Genomic DNA, 12,962 nt, shown 5'->3' with positions numbered 1-12,962 from the left:
TAACAACCACAAGTATCATCACTGATTTTGTGAAGGATTAGCTGAAGCACGAGACTCGTTCGATGCCGTCGATTGATTCTGCACAAAGAAGAGGAGATTGCATGTGTGAGACAAGATAAATATATACCATACATGAACAAAACTTTCATACTCTACTAAATTTGACCATAAGCATGAACATACAAACTAAAACATTTATACTCACAGGAGTAGAATAGTGAGGAGTTGGAGGTAGAGGTGGAGCGAATAGCGAAGGTGGCGGAACTACACCCGTAGCGGCGCTAAGACTTTGCATGTACTGAAGAATCTCTACCATCCTTCGCTGCTTGGCCTCCCACTCGGTCTCCACCCTCTCCATCTTTGCCTGCATCTACTCCCATATCCTCCTCTCTTGTTCCAGCTGGGCCTACATTATATTCACCCCAATGTTACAATAATGCAAAGGAAAGGTATAAAAAAACCAATAAACGACGAATAAACTAGGAATAACCTCGAGTGCCTCCACCCAGTGGTGTGAAGTATCCTACTGAGGTCGTATGGCCGAGCTCCTGCTCGTGCTGCTTGCTCGAATCTAGGAGAGACTGGGAGTAGCGACCGAGTCGATTGCGCCGTCGCTAATCCAATACCGCCCATGCTTCTTGCCTCCTCCCACCCTCATGATGACTTCTCCATCAAGGTCCTCGGTGCTCAGATCGTACTGTGGCCCATGGACCTCCCTTGCCATCAATGTGTACTCACTGAGGTAGTTGTGGACGATCGCATTGCTGTACGCCTTGGGCCCATCCTTTGGGTTGTAGTCGACATCGGACGTCGCCTTGCCCTTGTGGGCCATAGCAAATGCCTTGAAGATGGAGCACGGCTGGCCACCATATGATGCCGACTGCGAGAAAAACAGCATGATTAGAAATCATGCAGAATTGAGCGTTAGAATAAATAAATTAATTCGCGTACCCATGTTTCTACGTATCCGCTAAGGCTGCGGCTGCCTTGATGGTGTGCTACACCTGGCATCATCAAACGCCACTCCCAGCACAAGTTGTGCGTCTCCTCCCACTCAGGTGAGCACCACTTGTCCACCATCTGTTCCCAGCACTGGGGATGCGTGGCGCACCAATAAGGAATCATCTATAGGCCATTAAGTACATGACATATCAGAAGATGAAATTAAGCCTACTCAATCTCAAAAGGAATCAGTATTAATATTTTGTATTTACCTACAGGTACTGGTCCTGGGTCAGCGTCATACTCCTTGCATCCCTTTTGGTGACCTTCATTCTAAGGATGGTCCCATGGTAAGTTACGATGGCCTGGATGCGCGCCTCGTAATGCATGTCCACAATGAGTTTTTTGCAACATTTGGTAGCCACCGCATCTGCCCTGGCCTCATGTCTGTCCTGGCATCTAAAGAAATCCTTCATACAAACATGATATATCCATTCATTATTTCTAGAATGTCCAATGAATGTGATGTATTGAGCAATCTAGTGCGAGGAGGACTTACCCACAACTCTTGCTTCACCCGCTCCGCCTTGTTGTTGAATACCTTGCGGGCTCGATCTGTAGCATCGGGGGCAGCGGTATAGTGGTCAAACGAGTAGGCTGGCCCTGTCACTCTGGCATACTCAACCAGGCCAAGGAAGTGCTCCTTGCACAGAAGACCGAGGATGCCATTGACTTGGCGTGTGTGAGCACCTCCACTCGCCACAATCGTCCATTTTCTGCCCAAGTGATTAAGAAAAATTATTAGTTTCTATTTTAATTTTCATCATATCATATAAAGTAGTGATAACATCTAAAATTACTTTTCCCCCTCGGGTCGAATCAGCAGGCGTCTCTCATGAGGTATCGGTCGCTGAGGGAGGCTGTGGGACCTCGCAAGTAGACGCTCGATGAACTAGAGGAAGCAGAACCTCCTGCTATCGCTTCCTCCTTCTCGTCCTCCTACGTCCTGGGGCACCTGCTCCTCCTCCTCCTCACGCGACGGGGCAGCAGGCGATGGCTCCCTCCTGTGGCTCCTCCTCCTCCTACACTCCCCCAATGCAGTGGTGCTTGTCCTTCGGTACAAGGATGTTAGCTTCCTCATCCCACCGTCCACCATCTTTGTTCAATCACCTGTAATTAAAAAGAGTAAACCAATAAGCATAGATAAAATAAGAAGTACTTAGAAAGAGATGCAAAATAAACAAAACATAATTACAAAATAAAATAGTATTACATGTATTAGAAATAATCTTCATGATTGGGATTAGCCGTATCATAAGTCTCATCATCACTATCAATCATGTTGAAATAATCAACACTATCCGAATGAGCAATGTTGCCATTGTCATTGTCTAAATGTAATCGCTCAAGCATTTGTAAGTCCTTCACATTTTGCACCTCATCTCCAGCATCCTCTTCAATAACCATTTCATTGTCTACTTCCATTTCGATCGCTTCGGTTAAGTCTATCTCAAACCTCCCTTCTAGTCCCTCTTCTTGAAAGAACTCTCTATCATATGTGTTTGGGTCTAAGTTGTAATCTTCATCGTTTGAGACAGGCACTTTACCGTGTGGCGATACCCTGTGCACAATATCCCAACCCTTAAGATGTCTTTTGGTTTGACACGCATATGGGAGATAATAAACTTGTGTGGCCTATTGCGCCACAATATAGACATCATCTCCTGGGAAGACGGAATCCTGTCGAATTTCGACTAGACCAAGAAATAGCTTAACTCTACTAGCACTACCTAGACATTCTTAGGGACATAACCTCGAACCATCACCGGAAGAAGCCGCTCAATCCATATGTGGTAATCATGACTCTTCATCCCTAAGACTCGCATAGTAGATAAGTTCACTCCCCTCCTCAGATTAGCTGCATACCCATTAGGGAACATTAATGTCTGGATCCATTCTAGTACTTCCCACCTTTGGGGCTTGCTCAAGACAAAATTGGCCTTAGGCCTTCTCCATGTCTTGCCATGACTAGGAGGCTTCATATGTTGGTTTGGTCTATCGCATAACATTGCCAGATCCACTCTAGCCTTAACGTTGTCCTTTGACTTGTCAAGAATGTACACGACTGTTGCCCAAAGTGCCTCGGTGACATTCTTTTCAATGTGCATTACATCAATGTTGTGTGGAAGGAGAAGGTCATCAAAATAGGGGAGCCGAGTCAAGCCCAATTTATGAGTCCACATATGTTGCTCTCCATATCCCATAAAACCACCTTCTAGATTGACCATGAGACCATCTATCTATTCACGAACCACGGCACTAGTCATTATCGGTGGTGCAGGGTCTGTCACTATGATACCTTTCGTAAAGTTCTTGATGTCCCGTCTGAATGCATGGTCAAGAGGAAGGAATTGCCGATGTTTGTCGAACGATGAATACTTGCCACCCTTCTGCAACCAAATGAACCTCAGACCTTCCTTGCATACTGGGCATGGGAACTTCCCATGAACACACCAGGTGCAGAATATCACATACGCCAGGAAGTCATGTAGGGAGTAGTGGTACCAAACATGCATTTTGAAGCTTTTCTTTGTAGCTCGGTCGTATGTCCATACCCCTTCCTCCCAAGCACGGACCAATTCATCAATCACAGGCTCCATAAACATACCCATATTATTCCCCGAGTGTCCAGGAATTATCAACGACAAGAATACGTTATGTCATTGAAAGCATACACCGAGGGGGAGATTGAGGGGGATAATGAACACGGGCCAACATGTGTATGGGGCAGCCATCATTCCATAAGGATTGAACCCATCTATTGCTAGCGCAACACATACATTATGAGCCTCTTTAGCTTTCTCAGGATGAATGTCATCAAAGTGGGTCCATGCTTCACCATCGGATGCATGTACCATCCTGTCAGGATTATATCATTTGCTATTTTTGTGCTATGTCATCTGTTTCGCGGATTCCTCGGTCATGTATAGCCATTGGATCCTCGGTATAAACAGAAGGTGTCATAGGATTATCACGGGAATATCAAGCTGCCCCTTCTGGCCATCACTAGAATCTACCTCTAGGAACCTAGAGGATTTACACTTTGGACAGTACTTTGCTTCCACGTATTCTTTCCTAAATAGGACGCACCCCTTCGGGCAAGCATGTATCTGCTCATACGGCATCTTAAGTGCACGAAGGGGTTTTTATGACTCGTGCATGCTCTTTGGTAGAAGGTGACCGTCCGGAAGCAGGCTGCCAATAACTGTCAATATACCATCGAAGGCATCTCGACTTAGGATATACTGGGACTTTAACTCCATTATGCGTCCAATGGCATCTAGTCGAGAAACCTTTGTCTGGCCATGAAGGGGTTTCTGTGCCATGGCAAACATGTCGTAGAATGCCTTTGCGGTTGCCTCTGGCTCCTCCTCCGTACGTCCTTCAGTGAACTGTGCCTCATGATAGTCATTTAACATGTCTGCTACCCCGGCATCAACATCATAATCCTCGATGTGTGGTCTCGCCACCTCCTCTCTCATACGATCGACTTCACCATGGTAGACCCACCGGGTATAGTCTGTCATAAATCCATTCTTCCAAAGATGTTCCCCCATGACCTTCTTCGTTTGTCTTTTCCTGTTTGCACATTTGCTGTAGGGACAGCAAATTTTACTCGCTCCTTTAGCAGCCACGCTAAATGCCCATTTCAAGAAAGCATCAGTCTTGTCGATCCATTCATTGGTGACCTGACCCTAACTTGCGTGGCCCGTGTACATCCACTCATGGTCCTCCATCCTCTAACATATATATCGATGAGTAATATAAACATCAATTGCATCTACACGATGTTCCTACTATCTAATAGGTGAGGATAGGTCCTAATCCCACGTGAGGATCCATAGATGAGGTTAGTTTCCATGCTCTACTCCTATCTGAGATAGAATTTCGGCAGCACCTCCCCGCTGTTCTCCAAATACACGTCCTGCTAGGGAGAATGTGTATCCGAAGAACAAAAGAGAGATGATGCTAAAAACTCTGTCTCGGATCGGAGCAGACCATAGAAACTAACCCCACCTACGCATCCGCGGGCTGTCCAAAAAACATGGACAATTCAAAACAGATACGGTTTTAGATATAGAAATATCTGTATATTTCCAACCATATCTCTTTCGAACGAGAGATGCCTAACTGGGTTACGTGATCTACGACCATGATACGGAAAGAGAGGTTATACCTAGGGTGGTGGTGGAGTCAGGCTAGCGGGGCCACTGTGGGTCGGTGTAGTGGCAAGGCAACGCGGTGCAGGCAGACCCGCAGCGGCGAGGAAGGCGATCGGGGTCGCCGAGGTACTCCGGCTCCGCTCCGACGGGCTCTTCTCTGCAAAAAAAGAAACATAAAACTATCAATACAAAATTTTGGCAGCACCTCCCCTGCACGGTGAGGTTTCCAAAACCTGCAATAAAACAAACAGCACGATGGCTGACATGCACAAGATTATGTAAGGAACACCTAGCAACGTAATCAGGATAAGCAAGGATCAGGGATTACAAATTCACGATCTGTATCCCATTACTAATATATTCCATAAGCTATATTAATTTATGACAAACATCAATCCATGCATCCACAATCCATCCATGCTAAACCTTAGATTTGCAACTATGCACCATAACCAGCGTCCACAAAGGCTCCCTAACCAGGACATCTTAATCTATGTATGCATCCACATCCATTAGGCAGAGACGGCATAGGGGCTCACCACTGCAGAATGGCGATCGAGATGGCCGGATGCGAAGGCGTCGTTGCTTCAGCGGCCTCCTTCTCTTCCTCCTTCCTCCTCTCCTCCTCTCCTCCTCATCTCTTTCTCCTCCTCCTTCGGCAGCGTGGCATGAGGGGCAGCGCTGGCACGGGTGCACGGGCGGCGCTGGCGCGGGCGGCGGCGGCGCTAGCGCGTGCATGTGCGTGTGCGCGTGTGCGGTGTGTGTGGGCCAACCCAGCCGGCGGGGTTAAATTCCCCCTTTGCTGAGTGCCCTCGATCTGGCACTCGGCAATTTTTTTTTATTTTTTTAATTCTTTGTCGAGTGCCACCTGGCCTGGCACTTGGCAAAGAGTTTTTTTTAAAAAAATCTTTGCTGAGTGCCCCCGATCTGGCACTCGGCAAAGTATTTTTTTTAATTTTTAAAATTCTTTGCCAAGTACCAACAGGTCTAGCACTCGGTAAAGAGGAGTTTTTTTAAAAAAATTAAAAAATCTTTGCCTAGTGCCAGCCGTCCTGACACTCGGCAAAGAGGCACCTTTGTCGAGTGTCACTTTTTGACACTCGGTAAACTATATTTTTTATCACTTTTGACCTCCAAACTTTTTCTGCAGTCCTCATACAATACCTGGTACTCCATGTTCCAATGTGGCACATTTCTTGGACTTTTCTATATTTCTTTAAATTATTTCATTTAATTAAATTTCTTGGATAATTCAAATTATAATTACTAGTCATTTGAATAATGAAAAAATGAATGGAAAAATGATATTCATGTTATTTAGTATAATGTGAGGCCGTATCCAGGAACAGACCACCAATTTCGAACATTTTGTTCACGAAATATGACCACAAACTTGCGGTCGAGTAGTTTTAAAATTCTATAAAAAGCAAATGAAGTCCAAAAATCATGAAACTTGTCAAGATGTCAAGATATCATATGTGGAGGCTATGATAAAAATTGAGGAGGTTTCACGTAAGTTTATCACATGCGATGCTTACCACCTCGTCGCCCTTTTCACGAAATCACGAAACTTCTTCGGAGATTCTTCGGTTTGTAAGCATCGTACGTGACAACTTGTGCGAAACCTTCTCAATTTTTTATCACAGCCTCCACATATGATATCATGATATCTTGACAAGTTTTATGATTTTCGGACTTCGTTTGCTTTTATATAATTTAAAAATAACTCGACCGCAAGTTCGTGGTCATATTTCATAAATAAGATGTTCGAAATTGATGGTCTGTTCGTGGATACGGCCTCACATTATACTAAATAACATGAATATCATTTTTCCATTTATTTTTTTCATTATTCGAATTACTAGCAGTTATAATTTGAATTATCCAAAAAAATACAATTAAATGAAATAAATTAAAGAAATATAGAAAAAGTCTGAGAAATGTGCCACATTGGAACATGGAGTACCAGGTATTATATGAGGACTGCAGAAAAAGTTTAAATGTCAAAAGTCATAAAAAATATGGTTTGACGAGTGTCAAAAAAAATAACACTCGGCAAAGAGGATAAGACACTCGGCAAAGGATTAACGGCATCTGCCGGCCATTAACGGTGGTGGCCCTTTGCTGAGTGTCTTATCCTGATACTTGGTAAACCACCTCTTTGCCGAGTGTTATTGTTTGCCGAGTGCCAGTTGTTTGCCGAGTGCTTTCTCTATGGCACTCAACAAACAGCCTCTTTACCGAGTGCCCGATAAAAAGCACTCGGCAAAGTCTGGGACACTCGAAAAAGAAGCTGTCTCCATAGTGAAATATGTATATTACTTTGTGATCAACAAATATAAAAGAAACCCAAAATATAAAAAAACATTTCATTATGTATTTGCTCTTCTTTGGTCGTGCCATTTTTGATGTCATATGGTACGCCAGGGACCGGCTACCGCGCCGGCACCGACCACCGAGTGCCACCTCCTGCCTCTGCATCGGCCCAGCTAGCGTGCCGCCATCGAGTTGCTAGCTTGTCTCTCGCCGATCGCCACCTGCCCGCCTCTCGGCCTCTGCACTTGACGCATCGGCGCAGCCGATCCATCTATAAGAGATTGGGTGAACGAGATGACCCCTGCCTGGCCTCTTGGTTACGTGTTTATAGAAACAGGGAACAGCCCCCTGTGTGGCTCACAATGAATCTATTGTTACAACAAATACTCCACAATTCTCTCCACAATTCTCTCAACTTTCTATACTACCAATATACATAATAGGAAACCGAGATATCCTCTAATATTCCCCCTCAATCTTAGCCACTAACAAGGTTAAGATTGGACCGAAAGACTCATAGCTTGACAGCAGGTATGGCTTTTGTGAATCCATCAGCAAGTTGATCACTTGAGTTGATAAACCGGATATCAAGAAGTTTGTGAGCGACTCTCTCTCGGACAAAGTGAAAATCTATTTCAATATGTTTCGTCCGAGCATGGAACACAGGATTTGCCGAGAGATACTTGGCACCTAAGTTGTCACACCATATACGAGCTATAGGTGGATGAGGAACTTGTAATTCAGTCAAGATCTTTTGAACCCAGATCATTTCGGCGGCAGCATTGGCAAGAGCTTTATATTCAGCTTCAGTGCTGGAATGAGACATAGTGGGTTGCTTCCGAGTAGACTAGGAGATCAAGTTATTCCCCAAGAATACAGCAAAACCACCAGTAGAGCAGCGATCATCAGCACAACCGGCCCAGGCAGCATCCGAGAATGCACTTACTAACATAGAGGAAGAACGCTTGATTTTGTGCCCAAGAGCAATAGTGCCTTTAACATACCGTAATATCCTCTTAACAGCACTCCAATGGGTGGTCGTAGGAGCATGAAGGTATTGACAAACCTTGTTCACTGCAAAGGCAATATCGAGTCGTGTCAAAGTCAAGTATTGGAGTGCACCAACAACACTCCGGTAGCGAGTAGAGTCCTCAGGTCCCAACAAAACACCATCAGTTAACCTCAACTTGTCAGTGGTAGACAGAGGTGTATCAACAGATTTTGCCTTGTCCATCCCTGTATGTGTCAGGATATCAGCAGCGTACCATGACTATGACAATAGAAGTCCATTAGTAGACCTTGTAACTTCAATGCCCAAGAAGAAATGAAGGGGACCAAGATCCTTGAGAGCAAAAACTTGCTGCAAATCTCTGAGGAGTGCATCTGTAGCTTGCTGAGATGAACTAGCCACTATAATGTCATCAACATAGACAAGAACAAACATAACATAACCCCCTCGGATGAAATAAAAGAGAGATGTATCAGCTTTGGAGGCAACAAAACCGAGCACTTCTAGTCTCTTGCAGAGTCTTGCATACCACGCCCGTGGAGCCTATTTCAAGCCATAGAGAGCTTTATCAAGTTTACAAACATAAGTGGGATGATAGGTGTCTGCATACCCTGGAGGCTGGTTCATGTACACATCCTCTTCTAGAACCCCATGAAGAAAAGCATTTTGAACATCTAGTTGATGAAGTGTCCATCCCTTGGACACAGCAATAGAGAGAACAAGTCTGATAGTAGCTGCTTTGACCATAGGACTAAACATTTCTACATAATCAACACCATACTGTTGTTTAAAACCTTTGGCGACAAGACGAGCCTTATACCTATCAATAGACCCATCAGCTTTGCGCTTGATCTTATAGACCCATTTACAACCAACAATGTTCTTGCCCTTTGGTCTTGGAACAAGATGCCACGTCTTGTTCCGTAGTAACGCTTGATACTCATGATCCATAGCTACTGACCACTCCTTGCTTGCAAGGGCTTGATTGAGATTGGCTGGTTCACCTGTAGATACTGCAGTGTGCATACCATAGCGTATAGTACCATCAGAGTATTGTTTGGGTTTGAATATACCACGAGAGAGGCGTGTTGTTGGCCGAGTAGAGGATGGCGGCACCGAAGGAGTCGTAGAGGATCCGGGGACCAAGATCCCAGACGTCCCATCAGCCGGGACAGGTGGGGAGGCCGCCAGATCAGGTTGTGCAGCAGGTGAAATAGAAGTAGCTGTTGTTGGTGATGAGCTCAGCGCAGTGGATCCCAGGCCTGATGATGCGGCAGCATTCCCAGGAGACAGCGGTGCAGGCGAGGTCGTTAGTGCGCCAAATCCTGAAGCTGATGGCATGGCGGGCTTGATAGAAACTGACGGCGCGCTAGGGGAATCAGCCTCGATGCCCGGGATGCACCCCATCGGGGAACACATGAAATGTGGAGGCTGAGTTGAGCTGGGCGCCACCGTGGATGCAGCATTTTGATCTGAATTTTCACCTGTAGAACACTAAGAACCAGAAGAACTCGATGCACCATTAGTGTTAGTAGGAGAAAGCATAGATTGGTCAAGCAAATTTTGTTCCCCACTACTAGACAAAGGGTTGCGAAGCATATCAGGTAGGAGTTCGATTTCTTTGCGAAGTAAAGCACCTGCATTGGGATGAAGGGCAGCAAAGGGGAACACATCCTCATCAAAGATAACATCATGTGAGATGTAGACTCAACCAACTTTTGGATCAAGGCACTTGTAGCCTTTGTGTAGAGGACTATAGCCAATGAATACGCACTGTTTAGAGCAAAATTCTAACTTCCGTGAATTGTAGGGCTGAAGATTAGGCCATACAGCATAGCCAAAGATACGAAGAAAATTATAATTGGGTTTTTGACCATGGAGACGCTCAAACAGTGAGGTGTGGGCGATGACTTTAGATGGCAAGCGATTAATAAGAAAAGTGGCAGTGGCAAAAGCCTCGTCCCAGAATTTAAGAGGCATAGAGGCATGAGCTAGGAGAGTGAGTCCCATCTCAACAATGTGGCGATGTTTGCGTTCCGCCGACCCATTCTGCTGGTGAGCATGAGGACAGGAAACATGATGAACGATCCCAATACGCTTAAAAAAGGAATTAAGTGCTTGATACTCACCCCCCAGTCGGTTTGGACTGCCTTAATTTTCTGCCCAAACTATTGTTCAACAAGGGTGTGAAACTCATGAAAAATATTGAAAACCTCATATTTGTGATGCAGCATATAAACCCAAGTGAATTTGCTACAATCATCAATGAAGCTGACATAATATTTGTAACGACCAACAGACGAGGGAGCAGGGCCCCATACGTCGGAGAAAATAAGGTCCATAGGACTATTAGACACACTGGTTGATGTAGGATATGGCAACTGGTGGCTCTTGCCTTGTTGACAAGCGTCACAGACTCTATGTTTATTGGAATCGTGCAAAATAGGTAAACTATTGTGACTAAGGACCTATTGAATGACACAAGATGATGCATGCCCTAGACAGTGATGCCAGACTGACAAGGAAGGCTTGGTGACACCCAAAGCTTGTTTATTCGATGCTGAGGAAGACACATGCAAGGGATAGAGTCCTCCTTCACATTTGCCGCTGTGAAGGATTCTCTTCGTCGCCTGTTCCTTGATAAGAAAATGATTGGGGTGAAATTCAAGGAAAACTTTGTTATCTTTAGCGAGGCGATTAACAGAATAGAGGTTTTTTGTAGCTTGCGGCACATGTAGAATATTTTTAAGATGGAAATTGCGTAATGGGGAAGAAAAGGTGCTATGACCAATATTAGCAATCTCCATACCTGCCCCATCATCCGCATGCACTTGTTGATCACCATGGTACTTGTTCCGCATGGTCAGGCGCTCCAATTTGCTAGTGATGTGATCAGTGGTGCCTGAGTCCATATACCAATTGGTATCCACACCGTACGAGTTGGATGTGGAGGCCGAAGACGCGCTCTTCTGCGGTGGACCATTGAAGTTGCTATCGTACCTCTTGAAACACTGATGAGCAGGGTGGCCCTCCTTGCCACAGATCTGGCAAAACACACCAGGTTGGAAGTTGCGACCATGGCCGCTGTTGGTGCCTCCACCTCCGGTGTTTCCTTCTCGGCCACGATTATTGCCACCTCAACCGAAACCCCCACAGCCAGTGCCGTGATTGCGGGAGTTGTTGGAGAAGTAGGGGCCACTGTTGCGACCGCCCTTGGCAGCGACATTGGCGGACAGATGAGATGCATCAGCATGGAGCCCCTTGCGTTGTTCATGACTTATGAGTTGGGCATAGAGTTCAGGAATAGTGATAGGTTCCACTCTTGCTGCGATTGACGTGACAACCGACTCATACTCCTCACCCAAATCGGTGAGGATATAGGTGACGAGATCTTCGTCTTCAAGTTTCTTGCCTACCGAAGCCATGTCGCCGGCGAGGCCTTTCATCTTGACAAAGTAGTCAGCGATAGAGGATGTCCCCCGGGACGTCGTAGCGAGCGCCATGCGGGTGGAGATGATGCGGGCACGCGACTAGGAGGCATGAAGGCCTTGGATCGCCGCCCAGAGCTCAGCCGTAGTCGTCGCTGATGACACTTGCGCAAACACTTCCTTGGAAAGTGATGAGAACAGGTAACTCAACACCTGTTTATCTTGGGTGACCCACGTCTCATGCGCGGGGTTGGGCATAGGAGGCCCTTCTTGCTGGTGGTTGGATCGGCTTCTCCTTCGAGGAAGGCTTCCGGCGGCGCAGCACCCTGCTGGATGTAGCTGGCAAATTTTGCGCCTTTGAGGGTGGACGACACCTGGGCATACCACATGTTGTAGTTTCCCCGGGTCAATTTTTTTAGAGACAGGAAGAAGGAAGCCGAAGGCAAAGGCATTGAGCCCGGCGGCGGCGGCAGAGCTTTGCGCCATGGAGGATTGAAGTTTATCTCGTCGGGGAGAAAAAAGCTCGATACCATATAAGAGATTGACCAATGAGAATGACTTCCTTCCATGCTTCCATGGACCATGGGCTCTTGAGATCGATTGGCCCGTGAGATACCAACCCAGCCACAAATTACATCCGTACAATAGCCACGCACACTATTTCATGTATATACACATAATATACTAGTGTTTTCTATAAACTTTAGGTATGGCGGCCGCCAAACCTCGCCATACAGCTGCCTCCACCCATGCATCGCTGAAGAGGTTCACTGTTAAAGTATTTCAGAAATTGTAGATGCCGCCGTGGACTGGGTGACTAGCGCCACGAAATACGCTAGGACATCACCATGGCCAAGCTGCTCAGGCAGCCTATCGTTGTCTGCCTGCATAAGGTTAGTGAGCTACTCTCTCTCTCTCTCTCTCTCTCTCTCTCTCTCTCTCTCTCTCTCTCTCTCTCTCTCTCTCGCTTGCTCTCGCTCTCATTTTCTTCGATCTCTAGATGCTTTGATTCAGTCCTGAATTTCTTTTTGAAATAAACAAATG

At 45.9% G+C, this 12,962-nt stretch overlaps 1 non-coding gene across 1 annotated transcript; it reads right to left on the bottom strand.

Annotated features, from left to right (window-relative positions):
* Positions 1-11,760: 11,760 nt before the first annotated feature.
* Positions 11,761-11,897, bottom strand: LOC136468269 (small nucleolar RNA Z247). The gene has a single exon (XR_010761786.1). It is a non-coding gene; the product is annotated as a small nucleolar RNA Z247 (small nucleolar RNA).
* Between the last annotated feature and the right edge of the window lie 1,065 nt (positions 11,898-12,962).

This window comes from Miscanthus floridulus, chromosome 7 (genome assembly GCF_019320115.1).
Source record: "Miscanthus floridulus cultivar M001 chromosome 7, ASM1932011v1, whole genome shotgun sequence".
In the NCBI taxonomy this organism is placed as follows: domain Eukaryota; kingdom Viridiplantae; phylum Streptophyta; class Magnoliopsida; order Poales; family Poaceae; genus Miscanthus; species Miscanthus floridulus.
The sequence above is the reverse complement of the archived record's forward strand: the minus strand, read 5'-3'. Positions and strand labels throughout refer to the sequence as shown.